Genomic DNA, 12,509 nt, shown 5'->3' with positions numbered 1-12,509 from the left:
GCCGCTAGAGCGTGTTTTTAATCTTTCTTGCTGTTGTTTTTCGTTGTTTTCTTTCGTTGTTTTCTTTTACTTGTCCCCAGCGCAGCGCCGGGGACGCGCTGCCGGCCCTGGGGGCGGGGCCTGGGGCGGGTGGGCGGAGCCTGGCGCGTGGGGGGCGGGGCCGGAAGGTGCTGCCTTATGAATATTAATGTCCGGCGTGGCGGGCCCCAGGCGGTGAGCGCGCCCTGAGGTTTCCTTTTATTATTATCTCTAATCGCCATAAACCCACTTATTGCGCTATTTGAGGGTTCGTTTAATTTCAGTTGGGTGTTTGATGCGGACCCTGATGCTCGGCAAACTGCAGCACTTCTTTCTGGGGAAAAAAAAAAAAAAAAGAAAAAAAGAAGAAATGTATTTCCATTCAGTGTTTTAATTCTTACCCTTTAATTTTGCATTTTCAGGAGACTCCAGAATATTGAGTTTAGGCCTCGGTTCTTGGTGAATGCCTCAGCCCGGGGTCCCAAGGCTCGGGAGACGTTTGTGAACCTGCTACAGCTCCCAGCTGATGGATGGGGGGAAAATCTGCCCCAGGAGTTCATAAAACCTCCAAATTATGCTGAGAGCACGTGTAGGACACGAAGTTGTGCTTGTGCATTTAATAATCAAGTAATACTATTTATTTTCAGGTTTCAGATGGGCGCCTTGATGCAGGATCCAGAGCCTTTCAGCAGCTGCTCTGCTGTGGTGAGATGCAAAGCCCAGCTTAGTGGGGCCTGAGCAAGGTCCTACTTACAGGTCTGTGGTTTCTTTGTGCTTCTCAGTTCCCTGGAGCCGTTGGGCTTTGGGAGTTAGTGAACCTGTTTTGAAGATGCCATTTTTCTAGACTGGCTGTGAAACCTTTGTCCCCTCTAAGCACAGGAAGAAATGTTAACATCATAGCTGCTTCTTTGGTTTCCGGCCCGTTAATTAGTGAGAAAATCTCTATCTCTTGCAGGAGTGTTCTCTTTGCTACTAGTATTATTTGGTGGTACTATTTGCTGCTTGAGCCACCATCCCAGGAGGGGTTTAAAAGACATATAGATGAGGTTCTTAAGGACATGGGTTAGTGCTAGAGTTAGGTTATGGTTGGTCTCGATCTTAAGGATCTTTTCCAACCAAAATGATTCTATGATTATTGGTAGTAGTAGTAGTAATATTATCCTTCCTTGAGGATCCCAACTCCTGACCTTAGATGGCGTGTGCGGGATTTTGGGAGCGCCGTGGCCTTTATTGATTCCCTGATGTGCGACTGAGGTTGTAAAAATCTGTCTCCCAGTCCCCGATACTGTTGAGTTAGACAAAGACTGACCATTCTAGAGTAAGTTTTCCTAACGGCACACAGAGGTGAATGACGCTGCCTTGTTTCTCCTCTGCCTCGGGCGATAGGAGCCCCTACACCCACCTTGGGGAGGATTTGTGTTTCTCCTCTCTGCAGCCTAACGTGGGCTGGAAGGCAGGTTTCCTTCTACTGATTTCATTTTTCAGGGTGTGGAAAACAAGCGTGAGCTCTCCCAGCTAAAACACAGCCCCTGCGCTCTCTTTTAAAAGCTTCTTGTAGTTCTTTGGATATCTGTCAGTAAATTAGGTGGCATTTTACAGATGAAAATAAAGGAAATTATCAAGGATATCTACTCAGGAGTCAGATGTCCAGCAAAGTCTGTCCTTGCCACAATATTGTCAGCCTTCAGCCTAGTGAAATATTTAATATATGTTTAACGGTTGTGTAACTCAAATGCCTCTTAAATATACGAGCTCTACCCTTGTTCCTGCTCTGCCTGGGGGATAATTCCCAGCAGGTCATAAACGGTATGCTCTGCTGTGCTTTACCAGTTTTAAAGAATAAATAACCAGAAATGTCTTTGTTCCTGCCTATGGAGAGCAAGAACCTGCAGCCGTGAGGACATGGGTGCGTTTGGGTAGCTCCAAGGTTTTCCCATTAATGTTTGCTGTTCTGTTTATAATGTCTTGTAAATATATTATGTTCATAGCTCAGAGTGTATATATGTTTTATTTAATGGCACGTGAAGTGCACGCTCCTTTCTTTGGCACCTCACGAACAGTTTTGGCAGAGCAATTTGCTTAGGATGGGGTTTAGGGAAAAGAGAAAAATGAGCTTGCCTCAATAGGCTGAAACCAAGTTTTGGGTAGAGCTACATCTCTGGTTTCTATCAGGGTGGATTTTGTCTTTCTAATGAGACTGAAATGCAATGGGTATTTGATAAGGTGAATCATGGTTGTATTTGCACCACACTTGTGTAACAGCCCGTGGTGGAAATGGTGCCCTGCTTGCTGAACTTGCTCGTTCCACCAGTGTGGGTGTTTGAAAAAACATGTGGTTTTCTTCCCCAGGCAGAGCTGAAGCTGAATGAGGAGGAGCTGCAGCCTCTGAGGGAGCGGGACGTGAGGATTTGGGGCAGATGATGTGCTGTTACCTGCACCCTGCGCTGTGAGTGTTCCAGCCTCTCCCTGTAGCCCCTGCCCACAGGTCACCAGGAAGAGACACCCCACTTCTGCAGTGACTGCAGCTCAAAATCTCCAACCTGGCTTTTCTAGATGAACTTCAGAAGCTTCTGAAGCTAAAACAGGGCCTAAAATAATAATCCCTCAAATAAGTAAAAAGAAACGTATGTACCTATACAGTAAGTGTCAAAGCTGACTGGCTGTAATATCTCACAGCACAGTTGTTTATTTGGTTTCTTGCTGAAGCTTTCAGGGAAGCGGTTGGTCACGCAGTAATTAAGCCAGCCTTAAATTGTAATAAAGGTTCAGCTGTCCCATTGCTTGGGCGCAGGGATTCCCTGTATCAAACCCAGAACGCTGCTGTGTGTGGGCAGGGAGCGCTGCCAGGTTTCAGTGGTTTATATGGACAGCAGCTTCCAGAAGAAACCATTATCCCGTGGTGTCCTCCCGAAGAGAAGAGCAGCTCAGTGTTCAGGCAGAGGTTCTGCAGCAGCTGGTAGTGAGCACAGAGGGTTTCTCCGGCCAGGGCAGAACACCTGAGGTTTTTGGGGTGTGTGTTTACAGCGGTGCTTTTCTTAACTGTATTTGCTTTTCTCTTTAGGTAACTCGACTGATAAAACCAAGATGGAAGAAATCAAAGCCAGAGCGGCAGAACTTCAGAAAAAGGATTTTGGTTCGTGTGGTCGGGTAACTGTGTTCGGTTTTGGGCCCCTCATAGTAAGGAGGACATTGAAATACTAGAGAGAGTGCAGAGGAGGCGACAAAGCTGGTGAGGGGCTGGAGCACAAGTGTGATGGGAGCGGCTGAGGGACCTGGGGGGTTCAGCTGGAGAACAGGAGCTGAGGGGAGACCTTCTGAGCTCTGAACTGCCTGAAAGGAGCTTGGAGCCAGGGGGGTCGGGCTCTGCTCCCCAGGAACAAGCGCCAGGAGCAGAGGAAACGGCCTCAGTTGCACCAGGGGAGGCTGAGGTTGGATGTGGGGAACAATTTCTTCCCCAAAGCGCTGTGGGGCATTGGAACAGGCTGCCCAGGGCAGTGCTGGAGTCACCATCCCTGGAGGGTTGGACAGACAGAGATGAGGTTCTCAGGGACATCAGGCAGTGCTGGGGGTGGGGAAACGGTTGGACTCAATCTTGAGGGTCTTTTCCAACCAAAATGATTCTGTGATTCTACAATGCTAAGTGGCAAAAAACTTCTAATATCCATCTCCAGCCCAGCAGTGATGGCCCCAAGTTCCCCACTGCACATGTTCGCACAGACACGGGTGGTGACACCTTTCCTGCTGGGGAGGATTCACTGCACATCGGGCATAGTCTGGAGGCAGCTGCTCACACCACGGTGACGTGAACAGCACTGTGCAATCCCACCCCATCAGTTTCGCTTATTTCCTACCAGACAGAAACTGCTTGCAAGTTCAGGAAGCAGCAGAGCCCTGTGCCCACAGCTCAGATGTTGTTTTCCCTCATTGTGACAGCTGTAACTTTTTATTTTTTTTTTTATTTGGATGTAAACACACACTCTTCCTCTGCCAGAAAGTCTGGAGAAGGCTCCAGGGAGACCTTATTGCAGCTTTTCTGTACTTAAAAGGGACCAATAAGAAAGATGGGGACAGACTTTTTAGCAGGGCCTGTTGCCATAGGACAAGGGGTGATGGTTTTAAACTAAAAGAGGGAGATTCAGGCTGGACATGAGGAAGAAATTGTTGGCCCTGAGGGTGGTGAGAGCCTGGCCCAGGTTGGCCAGAGAGGTGGTGGATGAACCATCCCTGGAGACATCCCAGGCCAGGCTGGACGGGGCTCTGAGCAACCTGAGCTGGTGAAGATGTCCCTGTCATGGCAGGGGGGGCACTGGATGAATTTTGAATGTCCCTTCAACTCAAACTCTTCTGTGATTCTATAAAAGATCAAGCACAATGTGTACATGGAGAATTAATTAGGCATGAGTGGCAGCACTTCTAGCCCAGCACTAGGTAGAACAGGCTTTAGTTTGATCTCTGCCAACATATCAGTTAGAATCATAGAATCACTTCTGTTTGAAAAGACCCTCAGGATCATTGAGTCCAACCATAACCTACCCCCGGCACTGCCCCATGTCCTGAGAACCTCATCTCCATCTGTCCAACCCTCCAGGGATGGTGACTCCAGCACTGCCCTGGGCAGCCTGTTCCAATGCCCCACAGCCCTTTCCTAGGGTCAGGCAGAGGAATGAACCTTTGTCTGTGGTTGTGTCCCTGGAGTACTGCAGGAGGGCTGGCTGGCTGTGGTTCTGAGAGGTTTTTAGGAGAAGCAAGGAATCCTCCCATCCCTATATGTACATATACCCCATGTACATCCATGCTCAGCCCATGTGTCTGTTTTCTCTGCAGCTGGACTCAGAACAGACGGCACAGAAGAGCTGTAGATAGAAACAAAGAAGATGAAAAGGGACTTTGCGGAGAAACTACTGGATGCAGGTGGAGACGCTGGAGGTGGAGAAGCAGCAGGTGACTGGAGAAGCAGGATCTGGTGAGCAAACTGAGGTTCTCTGGCTGGGACATGGGCTGGGGTACAGCAGATCAGACACTGTCCTCCTCAGAGTACTTTGTCCCTCTCTGTGGAGAGGTGACATTGGGCAGAGAAGCAATGATGAGGGGCTCTGTTGGGCAGAGATTTGGGGAGTGCCCTCAGCAGGCTCTGAGCCCCCTCTGCTTCAACAGATGGGGACAGGAGACAGGTGACGAGCCTGTCACCCAGCTCTGTGCGGCAGTGACCTGGCTCAGGTGGGACTGACCCTGGAGTGTCTTGGCTTTTCCCTGGACACAGAGACTCCCCCTAGAAATTACTAAACATATTCTTAGAGTTACTTTTTCTTATATTAACAGAAACGTGGGGCAGGAAAAAGCAGAAATGTTGCCATCCATGGTGTTCAGGATGCCCAGTGCTTGTGGGTGTCCTCGGTTCGTGCAGGTTCCTGTTGCTCCGCCTGGAGCCCGAGCAGTCTGTGCGTATTTGGCTTTGCACTATGGAGAGCAACACTGAACAGTTAAGGAAACTTTCGGATTTGAATGTGGACACATTTCTGCTCCTAAGTCTGATAAATAGAAAATGCACACTGGTTGGGTTGTTTGGGTTTTTTTGAAATGTATTGAGGAATTTACCCCTGAGAAAAATCATAGAGAGCAAGATAAAGCTTCTTGCAGTTGTTTATACAAAACAAATAGCCCTGAAATCAAAATTCTATGAAATACCTTTTTGGTGACAACATCCTCTGATGATGATGATGAAAAAACATCTCAGTTCTTGAGCCTTCTCTCTGGCTGGTTACCCTTGACGGGATGAGAAAGCACCGATTGGAGGGAGGGAAACATTCCTTTAGTTTTGCTGCAGTAAATTGTGCAGCATTTATTTTGCTGGTGAGGGTTGTGGCAGCTCCAGCCCTGTCCCTCTCCCCCAGCACAAGGCAGGGCTGACCTGACCAGGGAACACTTAATTTCCAAACCACTGGATACTGTGGGCAAGAGGTTTTGTCCCACCTGCCTGGTGCCAGGGTCTGGTCTAAAGCTGAGAGAAGAGAGGACAGGAGGGCACATGGGGAAAAAGGGTCGCACAGCACATGAAAAGCTCTGTCGGGGTCTCTGAGGTGTCCAACAGTGAGAGCTTTGGGCTGACTGTGGTGTGGATGCCCCACCACAAGAGCACAAGCCCTGCAGAGCCCCAGATTTTCTTCCCTTCTCCCCCTCACCGACACAAGGAGCAGCAAATAGTACAAACAGAGGATCTGGGCTTGTTTCTGTGCTACTCAGTGTGTCTCTAGCACCCTGTTTGATGTTGAACCACTGACTCTTGGGGTTGAGAGCAGACTCCACTTTGCTATGGTGCTTCATGCTGTAGTTTTCTTGCCAGAGCTCTCTTGGGAGGAGGACTTTAAGTCTTCAAGTGATCATCCAGGTCACCTGTTTTGGTGCTGCCTTCTCGTTTTTCATTGACAAGGGAAGTTGGCAGCATCATGTGAGGGGCAGGATGGGGATCTGAGATAGGCCTGAGCATTTGGGACGTGGTGGTACCTGGTTTACATGGGCTGAGCACCGGCATGTTCTTGTTTCTGCTTCAGATGGAGTTGGCTGAAAGAGGAGCTCGAAGGCACTGAGAAGGAAATGGCTTCAGGGTCGTGTTCCCTGCCTGCAGCTTCACTGCCAGACACTGCAGGGAACATCCACCACCACCACCATCCACTACCAGCGACGAGACCTCCCAGCAGCTCCTCTGCTCCCAGGGTGTCCTGACATCCCATCATCTCCACCAGGAATGGACATTCCCCCTCCTGCCCTTGGGTTCAGGAGAGTCTGTGCAGCTCAACTGGTTCTGTGGGCCTCGTCTCCAAAGAAAATTCTCATCCAGCTGTACAACTGTGAAGACCACGTTGGATTAAGGTAGGACCCACATTTTAAAGGCCACCTTACACCTTGTGCTTTCACCCCAGCAAGCTCCTCTCTTCCCTTGTGTCTCATCTCCTCACGTCCCCCTGGCTGAGGGGTTTCATGGCCCTGGGTTCTATTAGGCTATAGAAAAGCTGATGTTCTGTAGAAGGTGATTTTATCCTCACCTTTGTGTGCAAAGAGGGCAGGACAGAGGACGCAGGGACCTGAAGTGCTTGATCCTTCAGACACTGTTTGTGAGGCCCGGCTGGCAGCGTGCTGGCACGTGCTTTCCTCTGGAGGCTCTGGTGGACTGGAAGGTCTTCATCATTGACTTGACCTGAGGTGTCTCTTCTGTGTAAACTGGCTTAATAAGCTGGCTATCCTTAGTAAGATCTCGTAAAGACCCAGAGACCCTTCTAGATCATAGAATCGTAGAAGATTTGGGTTGAAAGGACATTCAAAATTCACCCAGTGCCACCCCCGCCATGAGCAGGGACATCTTCACCAGCTCAGGTTGCTCAGAGCCCCGTCCAGCCTGGCCTGGGATGTCTCCAGGGATGGTTCATCCACCACCTCTCTGGGTACCTGGGCCAGGCTCTCACCACCCACAGGGGCAACAATTTCTTCCTCATGTCCAGCCTGAATCTCCCTCCTTTGGTTTAAAACCATCACCCCTTGTCCTATGGCAACAGGCCCTGCTAAAAAGTCTGTCCCCATCTTTCTTATTGGCCCCTTTTAAGTAGAGAAAGGCCACAATAAGGTCTCCCCGGAGCCTTCTCTTTTGCGTGATTCCCAACAGTTGTGTTACGAGCAGCTGCTGGGCAGAGATACCTGATTGGCACCACGTACAGCCAGTTACAACTTGTCTCACTGGTTTTCTCCCTTCTCCTTCCTCCTGCGTTACCAAATAGATGTTGGGACTCTTGTCCCCCATCTCTGAGCACTCTCTGTAACATCCCTCTCTGTTAAACATTTCTGGAGCTGTTTCCCCACCTTTGCACAGAGGCAGGAGAGCATCAGGATCCGGGCACTGCGTGGGTTCATCACCTGGGGAGAGGGGGAGGGAGCACTCCTGCCCACTGCTCCAGGCCAAGCCCCTTGGAGGGGACTTGTCCCTGTCCTGAGGACAGGGTTTGGGACTGTGTTATGTCCCAGAGTTTAGGACAAGCTGTGACTGTGACATAGAAGGGATATGTGAACAGGAAGGTTTGGAAGGTGATGTAAACAGACGTCCCCAACCTTATGTTCCTTAAAAAGGTGGAAAGGGAGAAAAGTCTCATCCCTTTGAGCTTTTCTTCTCGGTCAGCAGAAGAAAACAGTGTGTTCATCGCAGGAATCTGTTCTGCCCAAAGCGTATGGAGGTGGTTTGGTGCTTTGCCCCAGGGCCAGCCATGACTCTTCTGGCTGCTGGAGGACACAGCCCAGGACCTGCCTCAGTGATGGCACCAGCTGCGGGGACAACCAGATTTTGCTTTAAGGCCATTTTCCACTGCTGCTTTGTCAGTAGCTCCTTGCTCTACTGCTGAGCTGTATCCCAGCAGTTGCTGGTATGGAAGCATCTGCTTTTTGTTTCCCCTCTTCTTTTGATTTCCAAGTTGATGGCTATTTTCTGTATGCCCTGTTTTTTCATTTTGTTCCTTTTAACCACGTTTCATAGTTTGAGGTGTCTGTAGGACTTGGGAGCGTGGCCAACAGTTTCCTACCAGGACAGAATTAACCTGCGTGAAGGAAAACATCAGGTGTTTTCTGCAGGTCTGTGTTGCTGTGCTCTGACCTGCCAGTGTTCAGGACAGGAGGTGGCACTCGATGGTTCTGCAGCAGAGCAGGGTGCTGTGTGTCCCAATTCTGATATTATTGACATTTTAGAGAGGTTTCAATCTTCGTTTCTGGGCAATTCGGGTCCCGGTGCAGCTCTGCTTTTGGGCACCAGGTGGCACATGGATCTCTTGGTTTTGCAGGGAGGTCTTGTGGCTCTGCTGCAGCTGCTGTTACAGAGCCTGGCAGAGGGAAACGCAGCCCTGGCTGTGGGTGTTTTGGGGAGCAGGGCCCTGGCTGTGGGGTTTTTGAGGGTGTGAGGCCCAGGGTTCCAGGGTTTGGGGTTTTGGGGGAGCAGGGCCCTCGCTGTGGGTTTTCGGGGGAGCAGGGTCCTGGGTATGGTGTTTTAGGGGAGCAGGGTCCTGGCTGTGGGGTTTGAGGGAGCAGGTCCTGACTGTGGGGCTTTTGGGGTAGCAGGGCCCTGGGTATGGGTTTTTGCGGGAGCAGATCCTGGGTGTGGGCTTTTAGGGGAGAGCAGGTCCTGGCTATGGGGTTTTTGGGGGAGCAGGGCCCTGGCTGTGGGGTTTGGGGGAGCAGGGTCTTGACTGTAGGTTTTTGGGGGAGCAGACCCTGGTGGCTGTGGGTGTTTTGGGGGCGCAGGGCCCTGGCTGTGGGTTTTTAGGGGAACAGGTCCTGGCTGTAGGTTTTTTGGGGGTGCAAGGCCCAGGGTTTGGGGTTTTGGGGGAGCAGGGTTCTGAGTGTGGGTTTTGGGGGTGCAGGGCCCTAGCTGTAGGTTTTTGGGGTAGCAGAGCCCTGGCTGTGGGGTTTTCGGGGGAGTATGTTCCTGGCTGTGCTCTCGGGGAGTTCTGGGGGTGCCGCTGCAGTGTAGCCCCCACAGAGCCTGCTTGTGGCCCCACTGTCCCCAGACTGCAGCGGAGCAGAGTTTGCTCCTGCTGCACATTGGTGCCTCTTTTGGCAGCGTCACACGTGCCCAGCAAACACTCTGCCACCACGCGTGTGGCAGCTGGGTCACTGGAGCTGTGGCCACGGTGGCTCTGCCCTTTCTCCGCACTGACTCCAGCGACAGAACAGCCCCGACACCCAGACATGCCCTCCTTGGGAGTAATTAATTTTCTTTCTTAATTCCTTGTAAAGAATCACATAAAATTATTTTATGTCTTGTTTTCTGTGATTCTCGGTGCTCTCCAGCCCCACGGAGCGACGCTGTCCCTGGGGCAATGCTGTCCCTGGTGACACGGTACACCACGGGGCTTCAGCCTCAGGTGCGCTGCTCCAAATATTTCATTCAGGAGCATGCAGTCATTTTCTGCATTGGGTTGTTTACCACCTTACATAGCCTGTGGATCAAGTTCCTTCTGTATTTATCTGTTTTATTTTCTGGTAGGTGTAATCTAGAGAGGCAGGAGTTGGTAATAGTGAGGGGTCTGGGTTGGAGGGACCTTTGCAGATCATCCACTTCACCCCTCTGCCATGGGCAGGGACATCTTCACCCAGATCAGGTTGCTCAAAGCCCCGTCCTTCCTGACCCTGAATACTTCCATGCACTGGGCATCCACAGCTGCTCTGGGCAGCCTGTGCCAGTGTTGCACCACACTGATTGTAAAACATTTATTCCTTATGACTAGCCTAAATCTGCCTTCTTTCCATTTAAAACCTTTGCCGCTTGTCCTGTCGTGACAGACCCTGGTAGAAAGCCTCTCTCCATCTTTCTCCATCTTTCTTACAAGCCCCTTTATGTACTGAAAGGTGCAATTAGGTCTCCCTAGAGCCTTCTCTGGGCTAAAGAACCCCAGCTCTCTCAGCCTGTTTCCAGAGCAGAGCTCCTTCAGCCCTCAGACCGTTTCTGTGGCTCCTCCGGCCCCTCTGTCACAGCTCTGTCTTGTGCTGGGGAGCCCAGAGCTGGACGCCATGCCCTGAGGGGAACTCACAAAAGCAGAGCAGATGGGGAGCATCCCCTTCCTCCACGCAAATCATAGAATCACAGAATAGTTTGGGTTGAAGGGCCCTTCCCAGCTCCCCCAGTGCCCCCCCTGCCATGGCAGGGACATCTTCACCAGCTCAGGTTGCTCAGAGCCCCGTCCAGCCTGGCCTGGGATGTCTCCAGGGATGGTTCATCCACCACCTCTCTGGGCACCCTGGGCCAGGCTCTCACCACCCTCAGGGCCAACAATTCCTTCCTCATGTCCAGCCTGAATCTCCCTCCTTTAGTTTAAAACCATTACCCCTTGTCCTATCACAACAGGCCCTGATAAAGTCTGTCCCCATCTTTCTTACAGGCCCCTTTTAAATTCAGAAAGGCTGCAGTCAAGTCTCCCTGGAGCCTTCTCCAGGCTGGCCACACTGCTGGTGACACAGCCCAGGACACACTTGCCTTTCAGGGCTGCCAGTGCACAATTCATGTCCTGTTTTTCACCCACCAGCACCCCAAGTCCTTCTCCTCAGGGCTGATCTCCATCTCTCCTGTGGTGAAACTGGGGGTTGCCCTGACCCAGGTGCAGGACTTTGCACTTGGCCTTGTTGAACCTGATGAGGTTCACGTGGCCCCACTTCTCCAGCTTGTCCATGTCCCTCTGGATGGATCCTGTCCCTCAGGTGTGTCACCTGCACCACTCAGCTTGGTGTCACCCACAAACTTGCTGAGGGCGCACTCGATCCCACTGTCTATGTCATCATGTACAATATTAAATATTATTGGTCCTAAACTAGACCCATATGTGATACCACTCATTACTGGTTTCCACTTGCATGCTGAGCCATTGACTCTAACCCTTTTGATGCAGCCATGCAGCCGATTTCTTATCCATCTAATAAGATCCAGAGCTTTTCTAGAGATCAGCAGCTCCTGAGCTCCACAAGGCCACATGCAGGAAGGTGTTTAGCTCCTAACCTATGGAAATGTGAGATACCATTGCAGACAGTGGGGCTTCATACACCTGCCTAAGGTTCAGACCCTGGATACCTTGTGCAGACACAAACCAAAGTTTGTTGAGAATGAAACTACATTTTTTATTTTTCTTTAAAGAAAATGCTGCCCAGTGCTGTGGATGAGCTTGCAAAATGTCTGTTGCTGGTTCTCTGGGCCCTTTAGGTGCTCCCAAATGTATTTAAAGCTTCCTTTCTTGTGCCCTCAGGTTTCCAGGCTGTGGGGAGGCTTTGCTCCCTTCGCTCCCAGAAGCTGTGCTGCAGGGATCCCTGGCACAAGCGTCTCCTCAAGCCAACACCTCCTTCCCTTGTTCCTTTTCCATGCCGGTGTCCCCAGCTCCATCCCCTCTCTGGTGACACAGAGGCCTTCAAGATTCTGCACCTGTAGCTTCTTTCTTCCTCGAGCACCCATGAGCGTTGTGCCGACGTCGGCTGAGAAGCGGCAGTGAACAGGGTCAGAAATGTCTCTTCTTTTCTCTTGCTCAGGAATATTCTCGGACAAAATGGAGAAGTTTGTCCCCAAATCTGCGAGCTGGTAAATCCTACTGTTTGCTGAGCAGAACAGATGGGAAGAGTTCACCAGATGTCATCGCAGAACAGTTTGGTTCAGAAGTTCCTCTGGAGGCCTCAGGTCCATCCGTCCTGCTCCAGGTAAGGCTGACCCCAATTAGAGGTTGTTCAGGGCCTTTTGCAGCCAGATTTGAGTATTTTTAAGGACAGAAATTGCCCCAGCCCACTAGACATAACTGGGCTCCCTTCTCCGGTGTTTGTGAAAAGATTCTCCTTATGTCAAGTCAGAATGTCCCTTGTTGGAGCTGGTGGCTGTTACCTCTTAACCTTCTCCGTTCTCTCACCTCCTTGTTTCTCCCAGAGCAGTGTTGGGGACACAGTGACAGCACCTGTGTGCTGTGACAGGGTTCGGGGAGCAGCGTTGGTGG

General features: G+C 50.9%; 1 long non-coding RNA gene across 1 annotated transcript; it reads left to right on the top strand.

Annotated features, from left to right (window-relative positions):
* The first annotated feature begins 4,866 nt into the window (after window positions 1-4,866).
* On the top strand, window positions 4,867-12,182 carry LOC309445068. Its single transcript, XR_014185221.1, has 3 exons — window positions 4,867-4,981; window positions 6,567-6,885; window positions 12,058-12,182. It is a non-coding gene; the product is annotated as an uncharacterized lncRNA (long non-coding RNA).
* The last annotated feature ends 327 nt before the right edge of the window (window positions 12,183-12,509 follow it).

Source organism: Streptopelia decaocto (genome assembly GCF_964273445.1).
Source record: "Streptopelia decaocto genome assembly, chromosome: 12".
Lineage (NCBI taxonomy): Eukaryota > Metazoa > Chordata > Aves > Columbiformes > Columbidae > Streptopelia > Streptopelia decaocto.
This window is presented reverse-complemented; position numbering and strand designations above follow the sequence as displayed.